The sequence below is a fragment of the Ascaphus truei genome, chromosome 3, assembly GCF_040206685.1.
Source record: "Ascaphus truei isolate aAscTru1 chromosome 3, aAscTru1.hap1, whole genome shotgun sequence".
Taxonomy (NCBI): Eukaryota; Metazoa; Chordata; class Amphibia; order Anura; family Ascaphidae; genus Ascaphus; species Ascaphus truei.
This window is the reverse complement of record NC_134485.1, coordinates 73,867,810-73,885,440: the sequence shown is the minus strand read 5'-3', so window position 1 is coordinate 73,885,440 and position 17,631 is coordinate 73,867,810.

Genomic DNA, 17,631 nt, shown 5'->3' with positions numbered 1-17,631 from the left:
CCCCCCCTCCCCCTCCCCAATATCCCCAATTCACTTTCCCCTCCCACCCATCCCCCCCCCCCCAACTACCCCGCCACATACCCTTCCTACCTAACCCTTACACCCCCCTGCATATCTTGGATGGCAGATACCAGACCTGGGTGGCAGCCTCAGCCAATAAGAAAAAAAGAGGAGTCGCAATCCTGTTGCACAACCGCCTATCGATAGACATAAAAACCACAAAGAAAGACGCAAACGGTCGGTTCATAATAGTGGTTGGGACCATCCGTGGCCAACCACTTACCATAGCAAACGTTTATGCTCCTAGTAACTGCGCAGACTCATTCTTTGATAGATTCTTCACGATCTTACAAAAAACGGCACAAGGTGCCATAATTTTAGGAGGGGACTTTAACCACACACTCGACCCGCACACAGACAGATGCACCCTAGGCGGACTGAAAAATCCACAGGGTAGAGCTGCCTGGATCAGAGGCCTTCTGGGTCAATAACCTGGTTGATATCTGGCGCGAGCAACACCCAGGGGATAGAGAATACACATTTTATTCCCACCTACACGACCGGTACAGCAGGATAGACTACCTCTTTGTGACCAATAGAATGGTTTCGCAGATCTCCCACACGGGAATCCATGATATTTCATGGTCCGATCACGCACCAGTAGAGCTGCGGTGCACCGATTTTATACTGAACAGGCCCGGAGCGACCTTGAAACTCAATGAGTTCTTAATTAAAATCCCCGAGGTGGAACAATCAATAGGGGGAAAGATCAGGGCCTATTTCGATGAGAACATGGGTAGCGTGGCATCTCAGTCTACCCTATGGGAGGCCCATAAGGCGACACTACGAGGAGAACTCATAGGGATCGCAAGTAGGCGGAAGAAAGAAAGGGAAAAAAAGATTCACACTTTACAATCTGACCTAAAATCCCTCTCCGCCCTACACAAACAAAATAAACAAGCACAGACCCTTAAGGCATGGCTAGATACCAAAACACAACTCAACTTACTGATGGCCTCCCGAGCTGAGAAGGAGCTGACTTGGTCCAGACGGAAATTTTATGAACGTGCCAACAAGCCAGATACCCCGCTTGCCCGCAAACTCCGAAACATGAGTAGTAATTTCCATATACAGTCAATTCGAACTAACAAAGGTGGCCTTACTTCTGACCCTAAACAAATTGTAGAAGAGTTTAAAACCTACTATGAGACCCTATACGATGGGGCGAAGGTCTCCCATTGCGAGACCACGCGTAAGCAACTGAAGACATTCTTAAAGGAGGCGAATCTACCCAAATTGAGCAGAAGGGAAAGGGAGGCGCTACAGGAAGATTTTTCAGATGAGGAAATATCTGAGGTAATCAAATCACTGAAGCCGTCGAAGGCCCCAGGCCCCGATGGCTTCTCTAACCTATATTACAAAAAGTTCCGAAAACTGTTAGTACCTCATCTGACTAAGTTATTTAACTCATTTCTGGACGGTGCCCCTATACCCGGCCAAATGCTCCAAGCGTCTATTTCAGTGATCCCCAAACCAGGGAAGGACCCAGCTGACTGTAAGAGTTATCGTCCGATCTCATTGATCAATTCCGACACAAATTTTTTTTCCAAACTTTTGGCAAACCGCCTAAATACGGTTATGCCCAAGCTGGTCCACCCAGATCAAGTAGGGTTCATCTGCGGGAGGCAAGCGGCGGATAATACTAGACGGATCATATACTTAATTGATGTGGCCCAAAAACATAATATTCCATCTATGGCTCTTAGTCAGCTTACTCGGATAAAGAGAAATTGTACAGACACAGATCAATTTGAGATACAATCAGAAATATCCTAAATAAGTTCATAGAGAAAAAATACAAAAAGGAATTATTGGAGAAGGCAAAAGATAAGGTGCATGAAACAAATAGAAGCGAACTATTAAAAATCAAACAGAAAGACTATATGATAAATAGAAAATTTGACTTCGCATTTCTTACAGGATACAACAGGGAGGCAGGAAAAATTAGGAACATAATTACCAAGCACTGGGACATTTAAAAAAATGACCCAATTTTGGCCACAATATACCAGATAGACCAAATGTCATCTTCAAAAAAGCAAAAAACTTGAAGGATAAACTTGCTCCTAGTGCGCTTAGAGAAGTTAAACCTAAAGATAACAGCTGGTTAAATAGAAAAGGCTTCTTTGGCTGTAAAAGTTGCTCAGCATGCCGGTACAGGTCACCAGGCCACACTAATTTTTGTTCTAATGTCACAGGAGAAAATTTCAACATACAGTAGAGACCTTTATGACCTGCAGGACAGACCATGTTGTCTATCTTTTGGAATGTTCCTGCAGGTTACAATACGTAGGTAAAACAATTAGACCTGTGAAAACAAGGATCATTGAGCACTTGAGTGGTATAAAAAGAAAATTGTTGAACCACAACATACCTAAACACTTTGTGGAATTTCATGATGGTGAACCAGGGTGCTTGCAATTTAAGGCTATTGAACACATACTGCCACATTGGAGAGGAGGGGATAGGGGTTCAGAATTGCTCAAAGGGGAGACATTCTGTATCCACCGCCTTAAAACACTCACCCCAAAAGGTTTAAATGCAGAAATAGATCTTGCTCCTTTTTTGACATAAATACGTGGCTGTATCTAATGTTGTTTTCTTTTGTTCCTTCTTGCTTCCTTTTTTTCGTCCCAGTATCTGCGCCTTTGGATATTATCATAACTGCGTAACTACATCTACTAATAGAAGTCACGTCATTATTGTGAAGATTAGCTTTTTTAAAACATATACGACACAATAGATACCCTGCTATATAAATAAGTATGTATATGTTAGAGATGTGTATTTTTAGTTTAATGTTCAACACGTTAATTGGTATCCCATTTCTTAAATATGATTGTATTGTATTAACACTGACTGAATGATTATGTTTCTCTTGTAAATGAAACGTCATTTGTATATCACTAAATATTTCACTATATAGAACAATTTGAATTCTTCATATATATACTGTATATATATATATATATATATTTTTTTTTTTTTATATATATAATTTTTAATTAGTTAATTCTTTCACTTTTGAAGATATATACACTTATAAATTTGTCTCCCTGCAAAACTCATTAAATGATACCTCTATTGAAAACCTAAAACCATTTCTTTGCATCTAAAATTAATATTCCATTGTATGATTTACAATTGCACTTATCCCTCTTCATAACCATTTAGCAAATTTAAAATAATTGAGTGGTAAAGTTAAAAGTAATATTAGAATACAAATTAAGATCACTCCCCTCCTCTGTAAAACAGTGGATCAAATGCCTATTGAGTTGATACCCTAGAGTATTCCTCCTTATTGGTGAAAGACATAAATGTAATAGTTTGTAAATGTTAGATGGTCTAAATGACGGTTCATATCATATGTATTGTGTAATGTACTATACGTGTTATTACTACGGTCATTGGAATTTTTATGACATATATATATATATAACATCCATGTTTGTAACTTCTTTCTATATAAGAAAGACACCTGTGCCATTAGGACTGATTTAATAATTTTAATTTAATTGTTTAATTAATTGATGAAGTTATATAAGAGGTCCATTTACCTTAGCACATACAGTCCTGACGAAGCCGCATACAGTCTATGCAGACTGGGCGAAACGCGTTGAGTGGTATCATTTTGGACTAGAAGGGGATCCGTAGTTCTCAAGCCGAGGAGCCGTGACGTCACACGCCGGGACGGGCCCTGACAGCAGACTACACGGAGAGGAGGCTCAGAAATCCAGGGGAGGCGGTGAGAGCACGGTGACGCTCCGTTTTTCACTAATGATGTGATAAATGCCTGTTTTTATTAGGCAGATTGTAAGTGCGCACTTTTATATCTCTTTTACATAAATATTGATTATCAGACCGATCGCGCTATGTAGTGTCCTCTTGTCTCTCCTATACATATCCGCATACTGCTGAGTGTGTCCCTGAGGGAGAACAAGACTGCGTTTATTCCATACGGGTAGCAGCCCAAATTGCAAACTGCTCAATATACATCTGAATCTTGTGAGTAGGCTGAACACTCGAGCCAAGATTACAGCATAAGCCAGATTGTTGCATTCTATACATCTGCACTTAAATTTGTGAATTCTCTTTCTTCTTATCCCACAGATGCTCCTCCTGGATTGTTTGAAATATCTCTTACGCCTTGGAACCCGTGAAACAGGTCCCACCAGAGGGTTTGAGCTGGGTTATCAATTAGCACACATTATATGATTTTATTATATTATCCTATATCACATTTTATAGAAAATAATTTGCATATCTTCACAACATTGTATATATCACTTTTAAGTTGTTTTGCGCCTAAGATCACTTAATTCACAATATTATGTGTAATACCCAGGATACATCTCTCCATACTTTTTGAGTCGTCCCAAGCATCTGCATTATCTCTGCATTTGGGGTCCGAGTTTCACATCCATACCTGAGCACGGGCAGAATATACTGGTCGAACAGTTTCATCTTGAGGCACAGTGGAAGGTGACCTTGACAGATTCTCTTGTTTCTTCTAAATACGCTCAATCCCATCTTCATTCTCCTATTGATTTCATTTGAAATGTTCCCATCCATTGATACCAATAGATAACCTAACATTTACAATACACATAACAACGCACAGCGGCACATCTTAAATACTGTATATACAGTATATTTTTGTAAAGCTCTTGCGCACATATAACAATAATAGACAAAGAACCTACATTACCCAAACCAAGGCATGGAGAAATGATGATGCAAGAATACCAAAGTTTCAGTCCAACACTGAGGAATGTTGGTGTTCTTGAACTTAACTACAGGCATACCCCGGTTTAAGGACACTCACTTTAATAAGTACACTCGCGAGTAAGGACATATCGCCCAATAGGCAAACGGCAGCTCACGCATGCGCCTGTTAGCACGTCCTGAACAGCAGTACCAGCTCCCTACCTGTACCGAAGCTGTGCGCAAGCGGGGAGACTATAGAGCCTGTTACACATGCGTTATTTACATCAGGTATGCACGTATATGATGATTGCAGTACAGTACAGTACAGGCATCGATAAGTGGAAAAAAAAAGCAGTTCTTCACTTTAACTACATTTTCGCTTTACATACATGCTCCGGTCCCATTGCGTACGTTGATGCGGGGTATGCTTGTATACTCTTTTTTTCCCCAATGCATTACCATGTGCTGTATCATAATTTCTCAGTGCCTTGGTTTGGGTAATATATGTTAAAAACATAAATGAAAAAAATTATAAGTCAAATTTGGTTTCATATCTTTATAATATTATTTACATTTGTTACATCCATCAGATGTAAAATACCTCAATGCTATAAATAAATGCTAACTGTCCACGATAGCACAAAAAAACAAACAAATAGATACTAATTAAATAATGGAGATTATGCTTTGCCGGCTCAGAGAGATAATTCAAATAAAATCTTAATGATAAAATCTCTATGAGAAAACAATCACATTAATAAAAGTTACATATACAGTAGAGTTACTGACAAGAGGTGTGTACAGTGGTGTAGCTAGATATGTGCGGCCCCCGGGCAAATAAAATTCAGGGCCTCTCCATGTCACTCTCTCTGTGCTCTCTCTCTTTTCTGATTCTCTGCTCTCTCTCTCCTCTCTCTCCTCTCTCTCTTTCTCTTTGTTCTCTCTCTCTCTCTTTGCTCTTTCTCTCTCTCTCTTTGCTCTCTCTCTCTCTTTGCTCTCTCTCTCTTTGCTCTCTCTCTCTCTCTTTGCTCGCTCTCTCTCTCTTTCTTTGCTCTATCTCTTTGCTCTCTCTCTCTCTTTGCTCTCTCTCTCTCTTTGCTCGCTCTCTCTCTCTTTCTTTGCTCTCTCTCTCTCTCTTTGCTCTATCTCTTTGCTCTCTCTCTCTCTTTGCTCTCTCTCTTTGCTCTCTCTCTCTCTTTGCTCTCTCTCTCTCTCTTTGCTGTCTCTCTCTCTCTGCTCTCTCTCTCTGCTCTCTCTGCTCTCTCTCTCGTCTTTCTTTTCCCTCATGTATTTCTCTCTTGTACTTCATTTTCTCTTTGTGTCTCTTCCTTCCTGTATCCTTTCCTTTTCATGTCTGTATTTACCCCTGCGATTTAACCCTTCCCCTCCCTCTCACCTTTCCCACCCTGTCTCTCGGGCTGCAGCTCCAGCCCCGCGCTGCACTACTCGAAGCCCCGCCCCCTGAACCAGACAACACCAACCTGCAGAGGAAGGGATTTCCCTCTGTGCTTCTTTCCTGCATCTCAGGCCACGCAATGTGCCGCCAGCGGGACACCGAAGTGTGCGGGCCCCAGGCTACGCCCCTGGGTGTGAACTAAATATAAAAAAGTTAAAGTGTGAATAAGGGATGTAAAAGTATTGAATACATTCTGTACAATTGCTGCCAAAAATAGAAAGGGGAAAACCAAAATAACCAACTCTATCTAAAAAAATCAAAAGTAATAAAACTCTTAGGGGCCTATTCTAGTAGCTTTGATAACGTTGCTGCCATCTCGAACGGTTTGGCATGACCCCATCGAACGGTTTGGCATTTGTGTTATCACGGTATTCGGAAAGAATCTGAAACCATCTCAAACCGTGAGGTAGGAAAATGCCAATACTGCTCGGCATATCAGCAATGTGATCCCCATTTTTTTCTACGTACTCCCCCTGCGATCTTCTCACAATCTGAGCTGCACAGAGAGCCGCCTCTCCCTGCACAGCTCTCACAGGCGATCTCACGCTTTTTATTAAAATGTTCATACTAGTGTGCGGGAGCAGGAGGTCTCTGTAGCTGAACCGCATTAATTTCAGGTCCGGGGACCCCTGATTCCAGAGATACAGGGCCCCGGTATGGGGTGCCGGTATCTCCTTTGCGTTTAAATGTCCTGGTCACGTGACGTGGGAGATTTAAACATTGCACGGTGATACCGGCACCTCCATAACAGGGCATGTAACTCAGGAAGTAGGGGGTCCCCGGACCTGAAATCAATGTGGTTCAGCTGCAGAGACCCCCTGCTCCCGCACACTAGTATTAAAATTTAAACAAAAACAGCTTCATTAAGGCAATGAAGGGTTTAAACCTGAATAGCCTGTTTATTGGGGACAGTGGGGTTGATGATGAGTGGTTAGGCCTGCCGGGAAGGTAGCGGGAGGAGTTAACCCCTTCACTACCATAGCAGTGGGAACCACTATGGTAATGAAGGGGTTAACCACTCCCCCTCCTCACCCGAGAGGCATAACCACCCCCCTTCACCGAATCCCTTTATCCCCAATAAACATTAAAAAAACACAGCAACCCTACTACCCACCTCCTCTACCCCCAACAACCCCCCCCCCCCAACACATACAGTACAATAATGGCAAAATTACTATTATCCGGATATGGATAATAGCTCATTTGCCCATTCAAAACTAAACATTATCCAGCCAGTATAAAGTAAATAAAACTTCTACTTACCCCTGCCAGGATCAAATGTCCTCCGTGGGCAGGAACATAACAATAAAAAATAATGGCCCCTAACCCTTTAATCACCTTAGCAATTAGTAACCGCTATAGTAATTAAGAGGTTAACACCCCCATCCCTGCTACCCACCCGGATGGCCTAATCAGCCTCCCCAGGGCAACTACCCACCTTCTACCCATTGATTGGCACAGTGGTATATCATGCCCATATAAGATGGGCATGATTAGCTGCTATGGCAGTCAATAGGCAACCTAAAAAAAACAACCAACAAAAATAAACCAGAATCAAAAAAGCCAATCACCAAAAATAAACCAGAATTAAAAAAAAAATCAACAAGAATTAAACAGAATTTAAAAAAAACAATAAAAAAATAAACCAGACTTAAACAAAGCAAACACCAAAAAAAAAACAAGAATTAAACAAAGCAAACAACAAAAATAAGCCAGAATTTAAAAAAAGCAATCACACAAAATAAACAACTTATGCCACTTTGCTCAGCCTTCCTTACTTCCTTACCTGAGTTTCAGTTTCTTGGTGTGTTTACAGAAAGTACAGGTGAGAAAAAATTGCTGGTGGGTAGCGAACTGAACGTGCTCTCCACCTGTTGGGCTTTAAATACTTTCCTAGCTCCTCCCGTGCCTCCTCTCCATCCCTCCCCCTGGCCGCGTCACTCATCACTCACGCCGGCGGGATGGAAAGTAGCCAGGAAGCACAAAGGAGAGTTGGCGCCCTGCCCCTCGGTCATGGCGGCCCCCCGCCTAAGGCTAGGAGGCTGCTTCCTGAATACCGTGATAACACAAATGACAAACCGTTTAATGGGAACATGCCAAACCGTTCGAGATAGCAGCAAAGTTATCGACGCTACTAGTGTAGACCCCATAGAGTGCATGGATCAACAATTTTGCAGAATGTCAAAGAATTTACTATATACATACACTGCTTTCATTAGGGGCTACTTAGCTCATACTGAAGTAAACAAAACTACTCCACTGATTCTATAGTTTATTATTGTTATTATAATTATAAAACAGTTCTCTGGAGGTTTACAGTGCTAGCAAATATATTCGTCAAAATTTAATTTTAAATCTTTAACTTTATTATGGGTATACAGTAGCAATCATGATAATAAAGGAACCGTCTAGGTATTTTTGTAAACAATACTACTCACTCACAGTAGGTGGATTTCACCTGTTTGAGGTTTTTGGCACTAAGGATAAAGACTTCATTGCATCTGTTATCACGTAGTCTCATTAATGCTGATGTGAGTTTTTTTCCCCATGGTTTGGGGTTTAGAAAGGGGTTGGTGTTCCAACAAGTTTTAGTGTTATTCAGACTGGGTTGTATTTATATTAGAATTAGTTTCACTCCTTTGCTGCCAGGGAACATAGAATGCATTGCAGAATAATGTAAGTCAGACCTCTAACTTGCACACGTGTAACAACTTTTTGATGGTTCGTTCATAATTTAACTCCTGCGTTGCCAGAGGCTCCTCTACCAACAAAGGGGTTAAGATGTGCTTAAAAGCTTTAAAAACATCAACAGTTCTTATATAGAAGGTGGAAATGAAAGAGAAATGTATTATTTGCTCTGACCTGTTCCTCTCTAGCTATGGAACCATGCCAATAGTTTAAAGGGGGCAATTTCAACTAGGACCAAAATGAACTGATTCCAGTTCCATGTTTGTAACCTCTCTTTGCTTCTAGGCCCCAGGCTGAGACCTGGTGCTGAGGTGGGGGCATGAGTCCTGTATTGCTGCTAAATATGCCACATGTGGCCTTCAGTCAGACGGTGGGAAATAAGTACACAGCATGCTTTTATATCATTGTTACCCTGTCTTAAGAACCTTGTGATCCTCAGCAAAGGATCACTATATACATAATACAGCATACATATATTATAATACCCAACACCTTGCCCTAAATCCTGCCCTAGTCTGTGTTGCATCCCTTACATACTTGGCTTTGCGTGGGTCGTACAAGAATATACAACACTTTTTTTCTGGCACTTTTCTCACTTAATATAATTTCAGCTATCACATACCAGATGGGAATTAGTAAAGACAAATTAGTTACTGCTAATTAGTTTCTCTAATCTAGTTTTAAAAAACAAGGAGCCCTTTAAAACAATTCCGAGTGCACAGAAACCCAGCCTACCTATTTTATTTTAAAGATTATATATATGTATATATAATCACATTACAATATGTTAGATTTTTTTTTTGTTAAAACTGCAAATGAATTGTATGGTTCCACTTAACATATGTTGAAAAATACCATGCTAATGTTTATTTCCCTGCAGTCATCTTACATGTTCAGATGGAATAAGCAATAACTGTCACATATAGCGTATAGAGCTGCTTGTTGATAATATTTTTTTTATGGCAAGTACTGTACATAGAAAGGACCAGAAATGTACTGCATTGTGGATGCATTAATTAATAGGCCCATGTAATATGAAAGTTACATTAGTATTGTTTTTTTTTTTTTATTTGCCATTGGTTCATGTGATTAAACCAAGAGTCCTGGGGCGGGCACAGAACCAATCCACAGTTTTAATTGTGCTTTTCCCAAGTGGAGATAAAGTGACACAGTGACATATCTTGGGGGCCGGATGGTCCATTTAGGTCAGGACACAATGAATGGGCTCCAAGAAATCCACAGGTTTAGGTAATATAAAAAAAACGGGGATGTCTGCTTGGGGCTATGCAGTAAGGCAATTTTGGGGCAAAGTTAGAAAAGTTCACTTAGTGCCACTTTGCATCAGTGTACCAAGCCACCCGGCACTTTGCTACATTATTGCACCAGTTTGCAATATGTTTAATATCAATAAGAGTAGTTACCCAGTACAAATTATAGTGACATATGTAAAATGTCACCCCTTTCTTCCTCCGTTGTTTCCTCCATCTCCCCCTTTTATTTCAACCAAAAAAATATGCTGAGTCTGGGGTTAAATGAACCTCTCTGCACAACAGTCCCTGCCAGAGTTACAAAGCTTCTTACATATGGTGCCACAGAGAACAAAGATGGAGCAGCTGCGCAACCTAAAACATATTTTCTTTGATACTTGCCCCTGTATATCTTTAGGCAGAATAATGTAATGAATGTTAGAGCAGCTTAATTGCTTTAATTCGACCCCTTCCGATTCACAGCAGATCAGGATTCATTTTCCTAACATTATGCTGCCTTCTCAGCTAGGCGTTGACTCATGTGAAGAAAATGATTCCATTACATGTTCTCTGGCTCAGAAGTTCAACTCCTCGTACAACCAGTTGCCCTGGAGACTTTAGCAAACAAATAAAAAAAATCTTGAACTTTTAAAGGATCAGTAATAGGACTTTTTTTTTTTTTTACAAGATGTGGTGCATGCAATAATGATGATTTTAACACCGGTCGCGCTTCAGGAGTCCAACTTTTTTTGTGTGTGCATATTGCCTGTATTTCGCCTTTTTCAGCCCGCACACATACATTTAATATGAAATGCTCTTGTAGTGTCACAGGCCAGGCAATAGATGGATACCATTGTAGTGCACTTTCCCCCACCCCCTAGGAGTATGTGTGACTATGGTGTGTGTGCGGTGCAATACCTGTGGCTCACAGGAGGTCTGAGCCTCTGCTGCAGGGAGCCTGGGGTGTAACCTGCTACGGTGTTCTTCAGCGCCTCCACCTGTAACGGATTCTACTGTGTGGAATTACCCGTTACAGGACCTATATACATATACTATACAATAACCAAACACACTGAGTAAAACATAAAATAACAGCTTTACTACGGAACGATATTATGGCTATTGGTTACAGCCTACCCACCAGGCCTCGCAAGGCCATAACCACCCACCCAGTGTCCCACATACTTGTTCACAGTCCCCACAGTACCTGACGGGGCCCTCGGCACCCAACCACTCTAGTGTCCACAAGGATATAACCCCTCACACTTATATGTGGTCAGCGCTGCCACTACAGTGTATGTTGGTGCACTTTTGTGTGAGGTACCTGCCGGGTGCGTTCGCACCCGGACGCCCTGCGTCCTGCGATGGGGTACGATGGACCCAACGATGATCCGCAACTCCTGTGGTTCCACGTGGGGTGGTCCCTGTGTGGGATGTCCACCTCAAGGATAGTCTCTTCCGTGAGGTGGTCTGGTCCCAGACCACCAAGAGCCAGGATGCCACTGTGTCCTGGCTGTGCCCCGCTCTATAAACTACAGGGGCAGTGTTCCTATCTAAGGGCCTGTCCCTGCAGCAACCACAATCTAGTGGGTCTCAGGGCCTACATGGGGCCTAAGGGGATCAATCTAGGCCTAGTCTAGGGAAGCACAGCTCACTGGACACTACCTCTCAGCTTTAGCTCCCTCTGTAGACTGGCGTGGCAGCAACCGCGTGAAAAGTATGAATATCAGGGAGCAGGGGATTGCTGCAGCCCTATTGGCTGGTTCCCGGCACCTCACTGCCTGCCACTATGCCTTCTGGGGTTTTTAGTCCCGCGGAGCCACTCTGTCTCATCGCCTCCGCTTCCCAACGTCTCCTGCGCATGCGCAAGCTGAAATGACTGCCGCCTGACTGCGCATGCGCAACTCTGCACAAGATTCCGGCACCCTGTCCCTCCGGCCACCGCGAGACTTCAGTGACCAGGTTGCCCCTGCAGTGCCACTGCAACCTCCCCACCCCGCTCCACATGAGGTAAGGGGAACCGGGGAAACCAAGGGGGGCCGAGGGGAGCCTATAAGGAGACCTGGCCACACCATATTCACGGGGGACTAGGGATAATATTACACAAACGGGAAGTGCTGCTGAGGTGGAAGCACCATTTATTTTTCTAAACTAAGGGCCTGATTCAATATGGACGTCAATCTGATCCGCCTTTGAAAACGGTGATTGGCTCTTACCATATTGAATAAGGTCCTAAATATAATGGAACCACTAATGCATCTTCTTTGTTTTGAACCCCCAAGTAGATGCATATTTTGGGGCATGTGTGATTGTGTTACTTACTCATATAACACATGTTCTACTATTTACATGTATTTAATAATTTCTGATAATTCTATGTTTTTGGAAATCTTCTGGTGTCTCACATCTCTAAGTTCCTGCTGTAATGTGCGATCATTCAGCTATTTATTGTACTTAAGGTTCATAGCTGTTAAAACTGGTTGCCACATTAATGTTAAATGAAGGTGAATTCAAAAGCAGAACTTTAAACATTATGCCAGGAAAACAGAGACCAAACACTAAATTAACACTGGCTCTCTGCTGGTCTGTATACTGCTGCTGCAAAAACTAAGAAGAGAAGAGGGTAGCCAGCATACAGGTTGCGTGACACCACTGTGTGTTGTGACTATAACAGGAAGAGTCCATCTGGCTATTACCCCCAACGCCCTCACTTTGCACCTGCAAGAAATAAACAGTGGGGTGAGAAAGAGACACCGGAGGCACAAGGAGCACAGTGGAAAAGAAGGGAGCAATATAGGGGTAAGTTTCATTCTCTGAGACGTAAAAGTGACTACAGCAGAGCGCTATGGGACAAATGCAGCATTATGTGCGACAAAATTAATGAAAATTAGTAGTGGGGAAGGAATGGAGAGAAGAGAGTCAAAAGGGACATAGAAAGATGGATTCCAGCTTCTGATCAAGAAGCATGTGGCAAAATCATAAGCAAATGAAAATTAATGTCAAATCGACCAACTCTCCCTATTTCCGAGGAAGACTCCCACATCATTTGCTGGGAAATGATTTCCAATTTCCCTTAGCAATGGTGCCGTCTTGTAACTTACATTTAGCTATTTTTTTGTAAATTATGGTGTTACATTGATATTTTATGTAATATTGTATTATATTTGTAGCCATGCCTGGTTTGGCTACTAATCTGCCCTCCCTGACATGCAAGCCCTGGTAACAGTGCAGGCAGGGTCCAGGGTTTTCCCCACCAGCAGCAGCTCCCTTGAGTGACAGGGGAGGAGGTGGGCTAAGGCCTGTGTTCTGCCCAATAAGGGGCTCAGACCTTGGACCTTCCTCCTCAGTACTTAAGGGGCTACACCCCCAAATTTAGGCAGTTGTCTCTCCCCTTGAGAGAGACTGATATCACACAGAGGTGTACAGCGCTCTGACACCTGCTGCCCCCTCCCCTTGGGGAGTGGGGGGTGATTGCCATACCTCTGGCTCTATTAGGGAGTCAGGGAAGAGTTCGTACTGCCCTTGGTGCCCTAGACCAGGGGTGGAAGTCCAGGGACCATCCTAAGGCTGGAGGCCAATTGTACTGTGAAGGCAGATATTGTTGTGTGCTGTGTATGTAGAGCAGTGTTTCCCAACTCCAGTCCTCAGGGAACCCCAACAGATCAGGTCTTAAGGATATCCCTGCTCCGGCACAGGTGGGTCGATCAGCGGCTCAGTAATTTTGACTGAGCCACCTGTGCTGGAGCAGGGATATCCTTAAGACCTGACCTGCTGGGGTTTCCTGAGGATTGGGGTTGGGAAACACTGATGTAGAGGATGAATAAAGATCCCTTCCTGTTAAAATATACTCCTGCCTGGTGTGCAATCTATCCGGGGGAGTATTGTGAGTTCTCCTGCAGGGATTGTCTCATATCCCTAGAGCCTGCAAGAGATGGAGGCGCCGGCACAAGAGAGAGAATGAACCAGCTGATACTCCAGAAGCCTGCCCTGATGTCCCCAACATCACCGGCGGACAACTCAGTATCCTGTAAGCCAGCAGGTACCAGCACTACACACCTGGTAGCAGGGCAAATCTCCCAGAAGGTGGGGGAAACCCCGCAACATATTATTCATAAAAATGTTAAGGGAATAACATTAGTATCATTCAAATGTGACAACAAGTTGGAATTAAGGGTCTCTGATTTACAACCTTGTTCTCCTCATGAAACCACAAATGATATCATCAGCATCACCTTTGATGAAGAACATTACGTATTCTGAAAATAATAACCCTATGAATTCCTTATTACATTAAACCAGAGGTGGCCAACTCCAGTCTTCAAGGGCCACCATCAGGTTTTAAGGATATACCTGCTTCAGCACAGATTACTCAATGAGTGGATCAGTATGATCCACTCATTGAGCCACCTGTGCTGAAGCAGGGATATCCTTAAAACCTGACATGTTGGCGGCCCTTGAGGTCTGGAGTTGACCACGCCTGCACTATACCATATCATGTGGCCCAGGACAAGTGTTTTGATAGGGCCCCTTCATGTCAGCACTCTTGCGAGACCCCCATTTCGAACTTTGCGAGTCCCCTCCTCTATTTCTCCCCCTCTTCCCATGTATTTATTTCCCCTCATCTCACTCATAACCCCCTCTTCCTCACTCACTTTCTCCCCCCCTGAGCCCCCTCTCTTCCTCACTCCCTCTCTCCTCACTCTCCCCGCCCTCCATCAATTACACCCTTCTCACTCAATCCCACTCCCTCAATCCCCCCTCCTCACACTCATTCCCTCTCCCCTCGGCTGCACACTCAATCCCCCCACAATAATTAGCCCCCCCCTACAAATTACATACATAAAACCCACCCACCCCAAATACATAAAAAAAATCTCCCAAATACATACAACCCCCAAATACATACACCCCAACCCCCGAATACATACACCCCAACCCCCAAATACATACAACCCCCGTCCCCCAAATACATATGTAACCCCCCTCTGGGTTACTAAAGGTATACAAGGGGTTAATGTCTGATGGGTTGTTGCAAAGTAATGACCTTTCAAATATTGTTGCAACTCAACCAACTGAAGAATAAACTCACCCCTGACTTGCCCAGTAACAAGGATGGGGTGATGTGGTGAGGAGCCCAATCACTGCACTTTAACTATGTGACCTGTGAGGTCACTAGGTAGTATAAAGATGGAGACATAGGGTGTTGGGCCTCGGACCACAGGAGGACCACAGGAGTGCCCCATCAACACCAGGAGGACTCCAGGAGATACAGGAAGGGGGTCTCAACTGTCTGCATGTAGTCCTAGTCTAGTAAGTGTCTAACACTGTGTTTAAGACGTGGTCACTTTTATTGTTTTACTACAAGTAGTTAGGGAAAGTGCCCCTAATTCACAGAGGGAGTGTGTGTGTGGCAGGTTCACAGGATGGGATCCCTAAACCAGGGTTCCCCAAAACTGTCACTATCAAGGTTGCACTAAGGCCAACTTTGGAGTAGAAAGGCACTACAGGTTACTAAGGAAGACAGCTAGGAGATTGTATTGATGATGGTAGATGGGAACCCTGATGGAATTGCACCCCTCAGAAGATGTCTATAGAAGTGCCTGCAAATGACTCCAAGTTCAGGAAGGGTTATGGAAATGCATGTCCCCGTTACAATGTACATCATGAAGTGATGTAAGCTGTGTGTACCTCCCTGTGGAGCTGTCTGGATTCCAGGAAAGAGAATTGTAAGTGTGAACGACTGTCCTGACAATAAAACCTGTCCTGTTTGTATAATAAAGTTCCTGGCGCCCTTTCTTACTACACTGAGAGCTTAAATACCAGCCAGCCAAACGCCAGCATGCTGAGAAAGTAAAGAGAGTCTATGGTACCACATCTACTGTACACTACCTCATAGAAATACTCCTTAGGAGCCGGGCAAGGAGGGGGTTACACATACAAACCCCCCCACCCCTAAATACATACAAACCTCCCACCATCAAATCCATACAACACCCCCACCACCCCTCAAATACATTAAAACCCACTCACCTCCAAATACATACAAAACACACTTACCTTCAGGATGGTCTCAGGCCTCTATTGCCCCGGTTCTCCCCCCACTACTGCAGGCATCCGGTCGGGCTTCCCCATCTCCCACGCTGTTCAGGCCTGCCTCTCTCCCTCACTGTCCCATGCCGGGCCTCTCTCCCTCACTGTGTGCGCCGGGCCTCTCTCCCTCACTGTCCGCGCCGGGCATCTCTCCCTCACTAACTCGCGCCGGGTTTCTCTCTCTTGCTGGTGCATGTGCTGATATCAGAGAGAGGCCCTGTGTGGGACAGTGAGGAAGGCCTGCAGCTGGGGAGAGCTGGGGCTTGGCAGTCAGACAAAGCAGTTGGGCCCAACCTCTGGCCAGGCCCAACTTTTTGCCAGGCTGCCAGTCCTCTCGTTGCTGCAGGGCCCCGGCTCTCCCCAGCTGCGGGCCTTCCTCACTGTCCCATGCCGAGTCTCTCTCTCATGCCGTGTGCACCAAGGTCAGAGAGGCACAGCGAGCACCGGGGTCAAAGAGAGGCAGAGAGAGCGAGTGAGAGGCAGGCCCACAGCGGCAACGAGACGACTGGCAGCTGGGCAAAGAAGTTGGCCCGACCTCTGACTGGGCCTAACTTCCAGCGCCGGCCAGACCCCTCGCAGCCACCTGGCCTGGGGCACTTGTCCTAGCTCCCCCCCCTGTCGGCGGCAGTATTGAGAATATTCCCATGGAGCTTTGTGCTGAGAATGGCTCAAGTAGACCATGTGACAGAGGCTTTGCTTCAGCCAATCAGAATTGGGATGGAGTTCCCACGCTCTGATTGGCTACCGTACCATGTGTCGCCGGCCATCTTTGTTTTGATGACGTCATCTTAAAGGCAATTGAAACTCAGCCATTCTGATTGGCTGGCGTCATTGCCTTTAAATGACGTCATCATTTTTTTTTTTTTTTTACAAATCACGTTTTTCACGGCCCAATCAGGACCGTGGGAAACATTTGACCAAAATGTGACGTCATAGGCCTATAAAAGCCTATGTCGCCTCATTTTGAAGCCAGACGCCGAGGAGGGAACACCTCCCCTCCTAAGAAGAAAAGAAGGGTGTGGCAGAAGAAGATGGAAGAATACGGAAGAAGACGGAGAAGACCCCAAAGAAGAAAAGAAGACCCCAAGACTGACAGTAAGGATTACAAATAGAAGAAAGAAGACACCGTTATGGATTGTAAGGGTTTATTTTTTTATGGTTACCTGTGGATTGGTTCCAGTGTTTCCGGGTCGCCTGGATTTCGGTGAGTGGGCATCTAATGGTAAGTAAACAAAAGAAAAGTGTATTATTTTTAATTTGACAGGTTTTTTGATTTTTGATTAATGTCTTTTATTTTTTCAGTCCCATTTAATGCCCGTGAATGTATCTATGTACCTATGGCTATACATACATTCACGGACACTGAATGGGTGTATTCTATGT